The sequence below is a fragment of the Vigna unguiculata genome, chromosome 8, assembly GCF_037176805.1.
Source record: "Vigna unguiculata cultivar grain cowpea cultivar isolate G323 ecotype 2 chromosome 8, ASM3717680v1, whole genome shotgun sequence".
Taxonomy (NCBI): Eukaryota; Viridiplantae; Streptophyta; class Magnoliopsida; order Fabales; family Fabaceae; genus Vigna; species Vigna unguiculata.
Genome location: NC_140799.1, coordinates 11,145,185 through 11,162,778, shown reverse-complemented (window position 1 = coordinate 11,162,778; position 17,594 = coordinate 11,145,185). Strand labels below are relative to the sequence as shown.

General features: G+C 31.4%; 2 pseudogenes across 1 annotated transcript; one reads left to right on the top strand and one right to left on the bottom strand.

Moving 5' to 3' along the window:
- Positions 1 to 7: 7 nt before the first annotated feature.
- LOC146884131 (uncharacterized) overlaps positions 8 to 17,594 on the top strand; it is an 85,319-nt pseudogene continuing 67,732 nt past the window's right edge.
- LOC114193670 (putative wall-associated receptor kinase-like 16) lies at positions 6,923 to 10,595 on the bottom strand (annotated as a pseudogene). Its single transcript, XR_014984262.1, has 3 exons — positions 9,690 to 10,595; positions 8,952 to 9,068; positions 6,923 to 8,317 (listed from the first exon to the last, which is right to left on the bottom strand). The product of XR_014984262.1 is annotated as a putative wall-associated receptor kinase-like 16 (transcript).

The window sequence follows — 17,594 nt, the reverse complement described above, 5'->3', positions numbered from 1 at the left end:
ATATACCATGTCATCGAGAGATCCACCTCGATCACCCCCAGTTGACAAGGGGAAAGGTATTGCAAAAATAAGAAAGAGACGTAATAATTATGTGCTTCGGATTCCAGTCAGACCCATCACCCCTACCCCGGGCTTACATATGCCATCCTTATCTTCCCCACCTCCACCCACAGGGTTACATAACCCAACATCTATCCCGGCAATTCATATGTCGTCCTCCTCTTCTCAACCTCCACCCACAGGGTTGCATACCCCTGTTGTACCACCCTTCCATATACCATCCTCATCTTCCTCAGCTCCACACACTGGGTTACATACCCCTTCCACAGACATTGGAGCATCCCCATCACCTCATACTGTACCATCCCCAGCCTCCATTGGTGGCCCATCTTCTGTCGTTGGTCAACAGTCTGCACCATCCCCAGTTGCAGGTGATATAGTTTCCCCACAGCCTATGGTTGATGCTGATTTAGATGCAGAACCTGACCCTCCTTTGCAAGACCGCCCGATGATTGAACCTGTCGGTCGAGGGTAATATTTAAATTCAATTATTCTCATTGTTTATATTATGTAATTCTTTCATTTTCTGACAATTTTCCATGTATTGTAGGTTTGTTCCATCTAGAGTTGCTTCACAGGCTATCACAAAGACAATCAAGCAACAATTTCTTAATCCTTGGCCATCATGGGGATCAATACCTGAAAAAGACAAGGAAATTTTCTGGCAACGTTTCAAGGTAATGTGTTCTAACTTATTATATAGGTAAATTAAGTTGTTAACTATTATTCCATGTTTAATATACTTATAATGTTTTATATGTTTAAATTGTGTTATAGAGGAGAGTTCAATGGGCACCAGAGCATGAAATTGCCATTAAGAGAAATTTCAACAACAGAGCTTCCCATCGTCTATCTGAGCTATTTAGAGATGCTAGAACGGCTAGAGAAAGGCCAGAATGGATTCCTAATGATGTGTGGACAAGGCTGCTAGAACATTGGAATTCTCCAAGTTATCGGAGCAAATGTATTGCAGCAAAAAAGAATAGGGCTTCTGAAACAGGTGGGACCCTACACACAGGTGGATCCATTACCACTTACGAGCATGCCCTTCGTATGGTAAACACATTAACTGTTTGTATTTGTCACATTTGAACTACATTTTTAAAGTTTGAAATCAAATCAAATCTAACTCCATAACATTTTGTTGCAGGCACGTGAGTTGGGACGCCATGTGTTTCTTAATGAAGTCTTTCAGCAGACACATATCCGAAAGGGTACTGGCGAGTATGTGGATGAGAGGTCTAGGAAGACAAATGTAAGTCTCTTTTACTATTCAATATTATTTACTCTTAAATGTATCCCACCACAGAATAATAATTGTTCATTGTTTACTTACAGGAAGAATTTCAGACTAGGCTTTCTCAAGTTAGATCTGAGGTTTCCTCATGTGCTAATGGAACACAAGAGCAGTCCTCTGTTGATCCTACACAGGACGAGAATATCAGGACTAGGAGGGAAAAAGAAAGGAAGACTTTATGGGGCTGGTCAACTTGTTTCAAAATATACAGGTCCAAATGAAAGCTTGAACCAACTACCAGCTTCTTCCTCTTCTAATACTGAGGACCTCACTAATATTAGGTAGCAAATGTCACGCAGCCTAGAGGAAAATGAGGAATTGAGGTCTGAGTTTCGATCCTTTCAGCCACTAGTCCTGCAATATCTCCCTCCTGATGCTTAGGCTCGTCTTCAGTAGCCACAGCCACAGCCACAACAGCCAAACCCTACTTAACCAAACTTTGAAATCCCTCCACCCCATTCTCAGCAACAAAATAATGAAGAAGACGATAACCTAAATGAAGAATCTTCTCCTGATTATGAAGATTATTAGCTTTTCATGTTCTTAAGAAAAACTTTGTTCAAAATTTACTTCATAAACTTATGTACTATTAGTCCTTCTTGGTACTGGTCGTGATTATGTAATATTTGACAAACTTTCCTGTGGTACATATTATTTTCTCTGTTTTATGAATAATTTACTGTGTCATTTGATATATATTGTCATGGAGTTTGATAATGATACAATATTTGATATAGTGGGAATGCTGGACTGCTGGATTTGTTTGTATTGGAATTTTGTATATGCAGGTATTGTGGAATGTCTAAAAAACAAATCAGCCCAGACCAAATTTTTTATCTTACCGACGGACAGATCCGTCGGTAAATCCATTTGTGGAGTCCATGTCATTACCAACGAATATGTCCGTTGGTAATTTTCGAGGGAATTATCCGTCGGTAATTACCGACAGACATATCCGTAGGTAATGACATGGACTCCACGAATGGATTTACTGACGGATCTGTCTGTCGGTAAGTACCGACGAATAATTCCCTCGGTAATTACCACGAAAAGGACGACGAATATTTCTGTCGGTAATTACCGGCGGATTTCAACTATCCGTCGGTAAATGATTACCGACGAGCAGTTTACCGACGAATATTTTGTCGTCGAAAGTCTGTCAGTAAAACATGATTACCGACGGATTATGGCTATTATCGACGGATTCTAACCGTCGGTAATTAACGTTTTTCTAGTAGTGATATCATTATCATGAATCGGTAACAAATCAAGCATGGCAAACGCAACACAACGTCATTCATTCAAAAGACCAAACAGTTTCACATTAATTTAAACATTCAAGTATTGGTGTTTACCTCTTGTAGCTGCCCCTTGCGTTGTTTGTTGTTGGATGATTCTTCTCCTTCCAATCTCAGTTGCTTCATGTCTTTTCTCCTCTATAATGAATTTTCTGAGATCTCTCCCCCTAACCTATGAATCTTAGTTTTTCTTTTATTATGTAGTTCCCTCTTTTTGTTTTGTTCTCTTTTTTCTCTACCCCTTCCAACCTCGAGACATGAGATAAGGCTGAAAGTAGATGTTGCTTCCTGCTCCTTCAGCCATCATAACCATGGCTAGCTAGCTACCACACGTAATTCCCAATTAACGTACAAAAGCAAAGTGTGGCATAGCTTATGCACCTCTAAACCTCTTGTTCTTATATTTCTCTTTTTTTTCATTTTTTTTTCATTTTTTTATATACATATTTTTTGAAAACAGAATAAAATGAAATGAAATAAAAAAGTAAACAAAATATGATTAAAATTAAATTAAAAATTAAATTAAAAATTAAAATAAAAAATAAAATAAAATAAACAAGATAAAGAAACCAAGATTAAATAAAATAAAACAAGATAAAATTAAATTATAGTTAAAATGAGATGAAAGTAAAAGTAGGAATATATCCATACTCAAATCAATGTTCACTACCTTTTTTTTTATTATTCCCTCCTCTTCCTAATTATTTTCTAAAAACAAAATTATTTCTTATCCGGACGAAATTGGACGAAATTGGGTGTTGACATTAACTCATTCTTTTATTATAGGCAAAAGAGTTGGGACGAGTTACTCATATTGGTGAGGTATTTTAACAAACTCATATGCGCAAAGGAACTGACTAGTTTGTTGATGAAAGATCTCGGAGGACATATGTAAGCAAATACTTTAATTTTATTGTAAAAAAAACTTTAATTTGTATCATATTTAACTAATTTTTCATTATTTTATTTAATAGGAAAAATTTGAAAATATACTTTCATAGGTCAAATCTGAACAAGGCTCATGTGCTGGTGGATCAGAGGAGAATACCTAAAGCTGTCAAAATGGGTTGGAACTCGCGAGCCAACCCGGCTCACCACGGGTTCGGGCCGGGTTGGGTTGAAATGTTTTTACAAATTTCAATACGAATTGATTTTTGATCCAGCTCATCTAGAACCCGGCGCACCCGAGTTGACGCTGTGGTGAGCCGGGTTGGCTAACCAACCCCCAGATAAAAGGGTCACAAAAGTGTTTTTTATTGAGTTGGGCTTTGCATTTGGGTCATGTTAGGTTATTTTTCTTAACTAACACATCAATAATTTGTATTTTTTTTATTTTGATTTGTATTTGGATTGTATTAAAGTTTATTTAGATTTTAATTAGAATTAGAATTTAGTTTTGACTTAAAATAAAATAAAAAAATGTATTTTTTTAATTAAGTGAACCTGTGAGCCAACCTGTTTAACCCGCCAACCCGTGGTGGGCTGGGCCGAGTTCAAATTTCTTTTTGGCTCGCTAAAAAGTGAGCTGGGTTGGATTGACTCACTAAATCATCAACTCGTGATGGATCGAACCGGGTCGGGCCGAGTTACCCGTTTTGACAACTCTAAGAATACCATTGATGATCCTGCTACAGATGATATTATTAGGACAAAGTGTTGGGTTGAGGTTGTCGGTGAAAAGAATAAAGAAAGAATATATGGGACAAGACAACTTGCAAGTGGAACCAGCAGCCTGAAGCCCCAATCTTCTACTTCCACTTCTAGTGTTGAAGAAGTTACCTACCTAAAACAACGACTACAAGAAACTCATCAAAAAATAAAAGTAATTGATCAGTGATTGCAAGAAAATGATCAGGCTTATGCAAAATTGAAAGGTCAATTTCAGTCGTTACAAAATATACTCGTGAAATTGATGCCTCTTGACCAACAAGTCCTTGGACAAGTTGTATCCAACCTAACATAGTCTCAACAACAGCTTACACCTGCCCAACCTACACAAGTCCAACCAAGCCCATAGCAGCCCAACCAAGTGCAGCCTAACCTAGTTCCAAACCCTGAAGACCCTACTGATTCTGATGACTATGTAGATTATTAATGTTTTTGACTTTTGAAATTTATGTTTAGAATTAGTATACCTTGGATATTTTCATTGATTACTAACAATTTTATGTTTGATTGTGTACGATGAATTTGGAAGTTTATTTTTGAATATTTGATATGAATTTTTGTAATTGACCGGTATGTGTGGTTTGGAATGTTTATCTAGGTCTGATTATGTTTGATTGTGTGTGGTAAAGGAGAAAATAAAACTGATTTTGTAGCCACAATTGACTTTATCGCAAGATTTCCCGATGGATATGTTCGTCGATAACTACCAACCACAGACATTCATCGATAATTACCAACAAAAATATTCGTCGGTGATTACTGACTAATGTTTTACCGACTGATTTTTGCCCGTAGAAATTCTGTCGGTAAAATCATATTTTCGATGGATATTTTCCATTATAGACAGAATGTGACTGTTGGTAATCAGTGATTTTTTTTTATAGTGTACAAGTTAAATCTAAACCAGAATTCCACAATTTATTGAAGGGTTCGTAGTTTATTTTCTTTGTTAAATTGTTTCTTTGTTCAATTCTGATTTTCATACTTTCAATTCATAAATTTGTGATGTCACTCAATTTTATAATATTTATAATATTTGCATACTATTGATTCATTTTAGTTTAATGTAGAAGAAGAAAATCACAAAATATGAATTCAACAGTTATTCTCGTTATTGTTCATTATTTATGTTAATTGGGTTAAGCAAATTAGAAATTTTCATTTTACTTGTTCTTTTGTTAATCTTTCACTTTCGTATTTCAATTAGGACAATTGGGAGGAAGATTAAGTTTTTGTATAAATATTACTTGACTAAAGGTTTATAAGTGGGTATCTTATTTATTTCATGCAGTTTGAGTGGTGCAAGGTGTTGTTCCAATTCCTAACACTATCTTTTTTTTTCTTCTAGTAAATTCTTAACATATATATTCAGTATAGTAGATTAATGCATTCCTAGGAGTCGTTAAAAGTGTTTTTTAGACACACTTTGATTAAGTGAAATTACTAAATGAATTTAGCATTATTTTATTGGTGCGACATTCATGGGATCATCAATTTATGTGACTTGTATTTTTGGTAAATGAATGAGAAAACAACATTATTGGATTCTCAAAAGACGTAGAAGGGTGTTATTTAGAGTGAATGCCCACCCTGAAGTCTTTGTCAGTAATAAAAATTTTGCTTTAGTAAATGCAATTAACATAGTTTCTTGATTAAACTTTTAACCTATGTCCATTTCACATGACTAAAAATGTTAAAACAAAGTGTAAAAGTTTAGTGGATTTTGTAGAAACATGTCTCAAATGCATGGGGAGGTGTGATGGTTATGCAAGTAGTGTGCATTCCAAGGGTGTGTTCAACATTTTAAAACTGTTTGTGTAATTATTAGGACATAGTGAGCATATGCTTATGTTAGAAAAGTTAGTAGACATTTCAACTTTACATCATATCTTAAGAGATATTTGAATGAAATTTGTATTTGGGTCGGATCTCTTGACGACAGATGGTGAAGATATTTATTGTATCACAAATTTTAGCTTTCTAAATATTCTTTAAGTTCATGTGATCTTAATATGTTTAATAGTACTTTTCGTCTAATCATCATTATTCACTTATCAAACTTAATGGAAAAATTATGATGTTTTATCCTCTATCAAACAAAACATACTCATTATTTATACAACGTCTATCAAACATAACTTCATATTTTATGCTTTGTTATATTTAAATGCTTAATGAAAATAATAAGAGAATTGGACTTTTACTCTAAGAATTTATAATGGGAACAATATATTATTCTAACTTGACTTAAGACAACCTAGGGATACATTGCACACCAAACCTGTGAAGTTGGACCTTTTTGTCTTTGATAAACAACAATTGCCAATAAAAGAGTGTTGAATTTGTCAATGCACTCTAGTCTAACATTTGGAAACATAAAAGAGGATATTAATGTAAATCCACAAAAAATATCATATTTGTTTTCATCCAAAACAAAGTGTAGATTTTCTATTTCTCAAAAGGTATTTGTTCTTAAATCATGTTTATGAAATACTCATACATAGACTTGCAATACAATCATGTAACTACTAATACATTTGTAAGAAATTTCTGAAACAATATGAATCGAAAGTTACTTTTTCTCTAGTAGATAAGAGTAAATAAAATATGGCAACGAAACTGTTAAAATGAGTCAACAAATTGGGCAAAAGTTAGAAATATGTTACAAGAAATATAGACAAAATTCCTTATTCGAATCATAACCTTCTTAACTACATGAAATGATGACTGAAGAAATATATTCATTGAAATACACTAAAGTGAAAATACATGTTGTGACGTGTCCGCTTGATTATCTTCCATTGCCAAAGTCAATTAACTGAAGTTCTCTTGACCTATCATATCGAATATTTTGTTGGCCACAACTATCACCATGGTCATAAGAGTTTTGTGCCTCATGAAGCAAGTATTGACTCTCCCCGAAGTCTTTCCTGGTATTGATCCAAGGGTTTTTCTCCATAAGATTTTAGTCCCTCCAATATCATTGCCACTTCCTTCATACCAGGCCTTTCTTCCCCTATAAGCTTCAAACACCTGGAAGCAAGAATAGCAACCTCCATAATCTCCTGCTGGTTATCTTCATCCAAAAGACCCATTTGAAGAACATCAAACAAACGATCCTCTTTTAATCCATGCAGAAAGTAAAATGTAAGACTTCGTTTCTCTTCTGCCCTGTCAAAAGAAAAAGGTTTCTCTCCTGTTAACAGTTCTACAAGCACCACACCAAAGCTATAGACATCACTTTTTTCTGTCAATTGACTTGATTGCATGTACTCTGGATCTAAATATCCAAAGGTTCCTTGAACAATTGTTGCTATTGCAGTTTGGTCAAGTGGAACAAATCTTGAAGCTCCAAAGTCAGAGACTTTGGCAGTGTAAGTGTCATCTAAGAGTATGTTAGCAGTCTTCACATCTCTGTGGATGATGGGTATAGAAGCTGCTGAGTGTAGATATGACAGAGCTGCGGCTACTTCTGTAGCTATCGTTAGACGTGTTTTCCATGACACATTGAATTTCTGGCCTTGGTTATGTAAATATTCGAAAAGGGTGCCATTGTTAACAAATTCATAGACCAGTAAAGGAACTTCTGTCTCAAGACAACATCCTAAGAGTTTGACCACATTCCTGTGATTAATCTGTGATAGTATAATGACCTCATTGATGAATTGTTCTACCTGTCTCTGATCCACTATTTTGGACCTTTTGATAGCTACAACTTTGTTATTTGAGAGAAGTCCTTTGAAAACTGTACCATAACCTCCTTTACCGATGATTAAGCTCTCATCAAAATTTTTGGTCGCTTTATTAAGTTGTTCTACACTAAAAATTGTAGTGGTTTTAGACGAGTCTTCTATTTTGGAGAGTTGTTGTCTCAAAATGATACCTCCATTCTGCTGAAAAAACTTGTGCTTTAATTTTAAGACTTTCCTTTTCTGGTACATCAAGTACAACCAAGAAACCCCTATAAACTTAACAGTTAATCCTACGCATGCACCTGTTACCAAAATATGAATATGAATAAAGCAATTATACAAGAGTGATATAATTTTAATAACCCAACTTTTTTTATATAAGAAAATATAGTTTAATATCTTTTAAAAAAATAAAATGTTCTCCGACTAACACTATTAAAATATAAATCCCAATGAATACACTTCCGATGAATGATTAAGCAAGGGAAACTGCAACCTCGAGTAAATGCCTTGGTCGAGGTTTTAACTCTGGATAACGTAAAATCAAATATCCATTAAAATAATTTTTTTCTTACCGTGAACATTTACTTTAATAACATAATATTATTTTAAGGTAAAAAATTAAACTATTATATATTATCTATTAATTGAGTATTTTTTTTCTTAAAGGTTTCATAGTAACACTTTCTTTTCATATAACCACACAACTTAGTTTATTAATTCTGTGTTGAATAACATTTTTTTAAGACAACTATACATTAATATTAAAATATTGGGAAGTATAAATTAAAATATTCAATAAAAATTAATAAAATGAGTTATGGGAGAGTTAAATTAAAAAACAAAATTGTTAAAATATAACCTGCCTTCTAACTAAAATGATCGGTGGCTTAAGGGAAGAAAAAGAAAACTGAGATGAATTTATTATTTGCTTACCGATGACGATCCCCATAAATGTATCAGCCCTTGGGTGACATTCGAAAGAGCCATTAGTTTCACGACAATACTCTTTACTACTGCAATTGTGTTCGCCATTTGAACACTCCAGAATGTCTACAAACAAAATCAAATTAAAAATCTAAATGACACATTAAATAAGACACCCGAATAATATATATATATATATATATATATATATATATATATATATATATATATATATATATTTTCTTTATATATATATATATATATAAAGAAAAACTTACAAATTTTCTATTTTAAAATTTTAAGTTGAATAAGAAGGAAAGAGAAAGAAGATTCAGAATAAAAAACTTGACATCAAATAATAAGTTATCAAGGATGATGATGTTTGACATAAACAGGTCTAATGAATTGGGAATTAATAATTAATATATTTTGTTTGATTGTGATTACGATCTAATTGGAAAAAAAATTTATTTATTTTTAATTCATCATTTCAATAATTTTTTAATTATTTGTTTTGATTTTTTTTAATTGTGTGATATAATGATCTAAAAATGGAATCGTATGTTAAAAATGATAAAAAAAGAGTTAATCAAAATATTATTATTCAATCGGAATAAACGATTAAAAATCAGAATGTTTACACTAATCATAGGTTAAGAAAAAATGGGTAAGCTAATAGACTAAAAAAAATTAGTTATTAAATTTGTCTAAATGTTAGGATAAGAAAGTAATAAATTATTGAATTACCTTGGCAACCATCGGGATGGTATGCGTTTCCCTGAAAGCCTGGTTTACATTTGCATCGGTAACCATCATCAAATGGCGAGTTCTCACAGTCGCTATTATTCTTGCATGCATAATCTGTTCTTTGTTTGGAAATGTCGCACGTGTCCTTTCCAACACTCCATTCCATGACAAGAGGTGTCATATTGAACGGGACGCCTTTTAAATGATCGACGGAAAAGGTGTAGTTGCCGTTTTTGACGACGAAGGAGTAGCCACACTTGTTGAAATCGGAAGTGGAATTGAAATTGTAGAAGGAGAAAGCTCGAAAAGTGATGTTCTTCATGCCAGGAGGAATGTCGACCTGGCAACACCCTATGCCGGTGCAGTTTCCGCTTCTCTGCATGCTTTCAACGATCTCTAAGGTGTTGCATCTGGTCGAGCACCCTGTTGAAAATTCTGTAACCTTGCGGATACTGCTGACATAGCCGTAGGTGTCGCAGCCTACGGTTACGAACTTGTTGTCCTCACTAGAAATGGTGAAAACCGGCACACTGAATCTGGGACGGTTACCTATGTTATATTTTTTTCCCAACGATTCGTTTTTGTAAACCTCGGAGATGTGGACGAGCATGTCGATTTTACCGGCGAGGCTTATGTTGAGAATTTGGATGTTACCTTGACCGTGATATAAGGTTGAGTTTGTGCATGTGAGATTCAATTCTTTCATCAGAAAACAGTTTGCACCGGTGTGGTTTGAATTGCCGATGCCGAATGGATATGGAATGGAAACACTTCCGCAGGAGTTCGGGCAGCCGCGCAGGGCTTGGCTGGCTGCTTCTAAAGCCATGAGTAACAGCACGGTCAGTCTGGTCAGTTGCTTCTGCATCTCCTTCGGTCTCATTGTTGCAATATGTGCACAATCCCAGGTTTTATGAATTTATATTAAATTAAACCTACTTCATATCAATAAATTTGAATTTTATAATCAATAAATTTGTATGTTTCAATGATATATATGATATATACATATAATACATCGATACATTTATTTTAAAAAGAATAAAATATAAAACTTAATATATACGTATTAAAAAATATATATAAATTTTTAAATACATGATAAATATATAATTATTATTATTATATCAATTCAAACTAAAATTTATAATAATAATAATTATTGTATCAATTCAAATTAAAATTTAATATATTAAACATTTTTAACATAAAATTTTATAAATTATTGTCTTAAAAAGGTATTATTAGTTTATTTATTATATAGTTATAATTATCAGTAAATTATTATAAAATATCATATACGGGTATGACACAAAACACAGATTGAAATATCTTGTATTGTAGTTTCTAATTATGTTTTTTATTTTTTTTAGTAAATATTTTAAAAATATTTTTTTTATTTAACTTTTTTTGTCTTAAAAAATATGAGAATTTTTGTGATTAATTAAAAATAATATTACAAAATATAAAAATAAAAAATAACTCTTATCGTTTAATATAAACCACAATTAATATATAACAATCATTTTTATAGTGATTTAATTTAAATTGATGACATTCTAATAAAAAAAAAAATTTAAGAGTAAAATATGAATTTTAGAGCATAAAAATAAGATTTAAAATAATGAACTTTATCCACATAATGAACTTTATCTTAAATTATAAAAAAAAAAACTAATTCATCTGAATTTAAATTAATTCATATGTAAATTAAAAATAAATTTTGAAAATAATGAGAATTTAAATTAGAGTACTGAGGTCGAGCACGCGACGAATTGATACTTACAAAGACTTGACATTCGTATTTGTGTGGCTTATATTAATTCAAACGTTACAGACATAAACATCTTAATCTTTGAAGGAGACTACACGTATTTAATATTTGTCTTTTTAAAAGAAGCGCAATTGCATAATTATTAACTTATATATTTGTCGATATTTAATATTTATGATAATTATTGATATATGTTTTCTAGTTGTCATTTATCGTTAAAAATATTTTTTAATAATTTTTTGATACGGTTACTTTTCTGTTGAGAATATTTTTTTTATTGAGAAACCTTTGTTATCATTAAAAGATTTTGTTTCTTCTTGTAAATTATGGATAGAGGAATATTGATTCATGTTATTTATTGTGTAAATGAATCTACTTGGCATACTAGAGTCAAACTTAAGGATATTTGATGGGTGTCGGAAATAGTGTAAGAATTACAATTAAAGTTGAGGTGGAAACATTTGAACCAGGTGGCATAGTAACATATATACAGAAAGAAAAAAATATTGACGTCCAAGGTGGTTTTTTAGAATTATATATATATATATAATATATATATATATATATATATATATATATATTTATTTATTTATTTATTTATTTGGGTGTTTTAACCCAATTACAAACTATTGAAGTTATCTTCCCATGTGCAGAAATCCATCGCACAACCAATCTTCTTAGATTTGAGACCCAAGAATTTCTGGTTGTTATCAGGCAAAGTACTACTACCAATAAGAATTTTTGTTCCCTACTTAGTCTTTAATATGTGGTTATTGTTTTATTTTCTAAGTGACTGTATGAATGCATTAAAATTGGGTAAAGAATCAAACTTTATATTTCATCGGGATCCAAATATTTAATTATGGGAAAGTAAATATTTCTTCTAAATCTATTTTTTCTTGTCTAAATATAATTTAATTCCTATGTTCATAATTAAAATCCATACACCCTTCCTTTTGGAAATATTTTAATATAATTTAAAAAATAAATAATAAAAATAAAAATTCTACTTTCATAAACTTTTAATTTTATGGGTTAATATCATTTATGATTAACTACTATATTTCTTAATACAATTTACTCCTTTGTATGTTTTTTCTACTGATAAATATCCCATAGGTGTATAGGGAAAGACACAACAACAAACAGTAGACTTCTCTTAAAAATGTTATTCTTTTCTTCTCTATATTATCTTTAAGACATCGATGTTCGTAATGTTTGAAGATCCTTTGCTGCACTCGATCAATCTGACGGGTTTGTTGTATCTTGGGAGAGGAACGCATTTAAGGATGACATTATATGTGCTTCAACCCAGACAGACTATTTATGTGTGTGTGTGTGTGTGTGTGTATGTGTGTGTGTGTGCGCGCGTGTGTGTGTGTGTTATTATTGCTCTAATAATTATTATTATATTATTTCATATTTTAATCATTAATAGTATTATTTGTTTAATCATTTTCTAACATTCTTAGAGAGAAAATTCTTATTCATTCCTAACATGAAAGACAATATAGAGGAGATGATTGAAAACACTTTTTATGAACTAATGTGTTTGTTATGGTTATAATTAAATCAGACTCAACTAAATCTAAAAATTTATGTGTATAATTGTTTCTATTTCTATTGGTAACAATAAATGAAATTATGGATAAATAAAATTTTGGTTCATTGAATAATTTGTTGTGATGTCTAAAGCTAATGCTTTTCCTATTATACTAATTTATGATTTAATATCTTATACTCTTACATTTGATAGAGATGTTCTAGATTATGAATATATTTTAAGTGTTTTGTATGAAAACAATTATAAAATGTTTGTCATACTAAAACTATTATCGAGTTATGAAATTATGCATTTGCAAGGAAAAAAAATTATCTTGATATTTATATGAAAAAAATGACTGATAATAAATATTTTTATCAGATTTATGAATTTAAAAATATTGTTTATAACATGAAATTAAAATGAATTGTTTGATATCATGCTTATGATCATCTATGTGTTGATAAAAAAAAATCTTCATATCAGAAATTGATGGATGGTCAAGTAAAATTAAATTTGTCTTCTAGAATTTTTTTTTAAATGAAAAGTGTTTCATGTTTTTGAATTTAGAAACTTCTTTGCTGCTCAACAAGATTATGAAGTGGTCTTTTATGACGATCAATTATTATTTCTAGACATGTGTTTTGGGTTGGTAAATAATATATTCAGTGGCAGATCTTGACCAATATTGTTGGGGGAGCCAAAATAATTCATTCAAAATTTGTATACTTAATTACTGTCACTAATGCAATAAATTAGAATATATCATTTAGTATAAAGGTAACTATTAAAGAAATCACAGTGTATAAATGATTGTCATTTAATAAATTTGAATATATCATTAATATAACGGTAACTATTAAATAAATCACAATATATAAATGATTGTCATTTTGTCCTTGAAATTCTTGACCACCACTAATAATTGAATCATAACAAAAATTTGTAGGTATTTCTATTTTAATGTAAATAACCATATTGTCGACAAAAAAAATGTCTTCCATGACAGAAGATGATTTTTATTTTGGAAAGGAAGAAACATGTAGACTTAAAATAAGACGAGTTAAACGATCAATTAAGAAAAAATTAATTGATTTTACTCTTTTCGGCAAAGATTGACATGGTTGATAAAATCGGTTATGAAAAAAACATACTACAATACTTTTTCTTCTATATTCATAAAAAATTGAATAGACTTGTGAGATAAAAAATAATGATAATAATTAAACTAATATTTCACTATTAAGTGAGATAAAAAAAATATTGTTGAATAATGGAAGAGAATATAGGAGAAATAAGAGCAAAAATAATAAGTTTTTCTTTTTACAAATAAAAGAAAACAAATGAGAGAGAGATCAATACCATATTTAAAAAACTTAGAAGACAATAAAAAAAAAATATCTTAATAGATTTTTTTATTCTTTACTATATTTTATTTTATATTTTATGATTTATTAACATTTAATATTGTGCCTTATAAAAGAAACAAAAAGAGGTTTAATTTAATTTCTATCGATTTCCAATATACCATATATAATTTAAAAAGTTGTTCTAATTGCTATTGTGCATTCATGAAACTAAATTCACTCAAACATGTATTTGGCGATCACAAGGGTCTCACACACATGTTTAAAAGTAGACCCCTACACCTATAGCAAACTAGGAACAAATTGTAAAAATACAATACAAAACTATAGTACCCATTAGTATTTGTTTCGCTGTGCTGCAAAAAATTTTAGGCACACTGGGTACGGTTTGGATGTTGTGGTAATTTGTAGCATTAAATGGTATTGAAAAAAAATCTAGTGAAAATGATTGAATTGAGGGACCTTGAGAGTGGAAAGGGAAACTTGATTAATGAAATGGGGTGAGAACTAAAGACTGATTGGAAATCTGTAATTTCAATGGTATGACGGCTGAAGTATAAATCATTGGAGGATTTGGTATGGGTTATCACAGGCTTAGTCATTGGAAGGTTGACTTAAAGTAACTTGAGATATTGGTGTATAGGGGACATATGGCAACTTAAAGGATAAGACATGATGGAAAATTGTGATGGGGTCATGAATGGATTTATTATGATACTGTCATGAAATTGTGAGTCTTAGTCATGAATTAGCAGTAGTTGCATGTGTTAATAAGTTGGTGAGTTTTTTTTTAAGTTAAAAAGATCAACTTAGTGGTATGATGAGATTGGGAACCTTATAGGCGTAAGATTAATGACAATAAGATAAGCATTAAGAGAATTGATGCTAGAGGTGAGAAATCACGTGATTGAGGTTTAAGATTGGATGGAGTGCAGCAGAAAGCAGTACAATTCGTTGTACTGGTGTGGTGCCTGGCGGCGAAGTTCAACCCTTCGGACGATGGCTAGTGCCCAAGGGTTCTGCGAGACGCGAGGCGCCTGACGGTTAGGCAATGTGGTTTAAAGCGCATGACACCTAGTTGGGATGTTACACAAACCATTCCCTTCTTAATTTTACTCTACATTTCTACTTATTATTTTCTAATTTCTCAAACTTCCTTATCACAATATCAAGTATGGAATTTCAATATAACCTAGGGAACCTAAGCTTTAAAGGATCTAGTCCAAGCCAACTATCTTCCCATAATTTTATGATGGAACTTGATCCTACTTTCCATTCTATATTTTGGTCAAACTCATCCCTTTTTCTCCCCTCCCTGCATACCTCCCTTAAGTCTTTCTACCATGTAGACATATATTGATTACTTTTTCCCAATGAGGTCTCTCAAAGATCCATATTTTGATTCCAAAATATCTTTCCCAAAGACCTTGTTATTTCTTACCTAGTTTTTATTTTCATTTGGCTAATAAAGCTTTATTGAACAACTCAATGTCTTTTATACCGATTCCTTTTTCCATTTTTGATTTTCACAATTCCTCCCATCTAATCTAAGCTATTTTCCTATTTTCATTTTCCCATCGCCATAAAAAGTTTCTTTGTAATTTTCTAATAATCTTACACACATCTTTTTAGGCTTTAAAAAAGGAAAATTAGTAAAGGGGTAGGATTGTGCTAACATATTTTATAAGACATATCTATCTTGCAATAAGTTCCTCCCTTTTCACTTGGACAACTTCTTTTGGATTCTATTGATCCTAGGTTGTCAAAAGACTTATTTTTTTGGATTATCCCCCACTATCATCCCTGATTACCAAAACAAAACTTTAGTAGTATTACAATTCAGTATTTTAGAAAATAGAAAATGCATGTGTTATATTATTATCTACTCCTAAAAACTTCCCATGTTCCAAACCTTTAATTCGTATTTCTTCGTTTTGAATTTTTCTTTTATTACCAACATTCCATTGCCTTGTGTTTTATATTCTTCTCATTTCCATTTCATTAAATCTCTAAATGTCATATTAATGTGTGACACTTCTAAACATTTAAATGGTTTTGGACCCCAATCTACTTGTGTATTCTTTGGTATAATGGAACAATGATATGAGATTTTTCTATCAAGTATGTATTGTTTATACTCAGGCCATTCGTCCAACCACTCAAAAGTGACTGATTCTATCTATTTTACTTTTTGCATTTCCATTGGATCTATACCATGTGTACTTTCATCCTACATATGGGAGTTCAACCATTTCATTTTTTTAATAAAGTCATTGAAACCTACGATCTCTCTTTTACTAGTCCTTCCTATGTTCAAACCTTTCCTCTCATTCTTTATTAACTCCATTAAAGTCCCCCACCATGCACCATGTCTTACCCTTAATTTTTTATGATATTGAATAACTCCTCTCAAAGTGTCCATTTATTCTTTAATTCACATGGTGAATATACATTCACCATTACTATTGGGACATGTTTTTCTTTATATCTATCCATTAAAATCATATAACCCTTGCTCTTTAAATGTCACTCACACACAAATGTATTTCTATGTCACATATACAGTATCCTCCCTGCCCCTTTCTCGATTTCATTATGTATCCACTCTATATAGTTATCATGCCAAATTTTTTAAGATCTAGCTTTATTAAATTTAGTTTCTTGAATACAAGTGCATACCAGCACTCTCCTTAATTCTTAATTCCTTAATATATCTCCATTTGATATCAAACTGTGTAATGATATCAAGAAAACAGACCAAAAGCGCTGAAACAGAAAGGCACTAATAATGTAGTTTTCATGACAAGTTTTTAAGAAGAAGATGCTCGATGACTATGCAAATGAATGGAATGTGTTCCATGGCCTAACTCTACCTAAAACAACATCTAGTTACAAGCTGAAAAGTGTTCAATGAAAACCTAGTTTTCACCAAATGTTTGATAAAATGCTTGAATGAGCTAAGATGTTATTTATGTAGTGCAAATGTCTTAAACAAACTTCTATATGTATAACTATGCTCATTGAATGATTAAACTAATCTAAGAACTCCAAAATCACAAAATCATGTGTCAAACCAAACTAGACTACAAGCTAAACTACACCAGATTTTTTACGACAAAATGGCTTAAACTAATTTTATGTAGATATGAGATTAGACCTAAAGCAATGCATGAATGCATGATCCTATAATCTAAACATGTTTAATATTATGCTAATGAACTTGT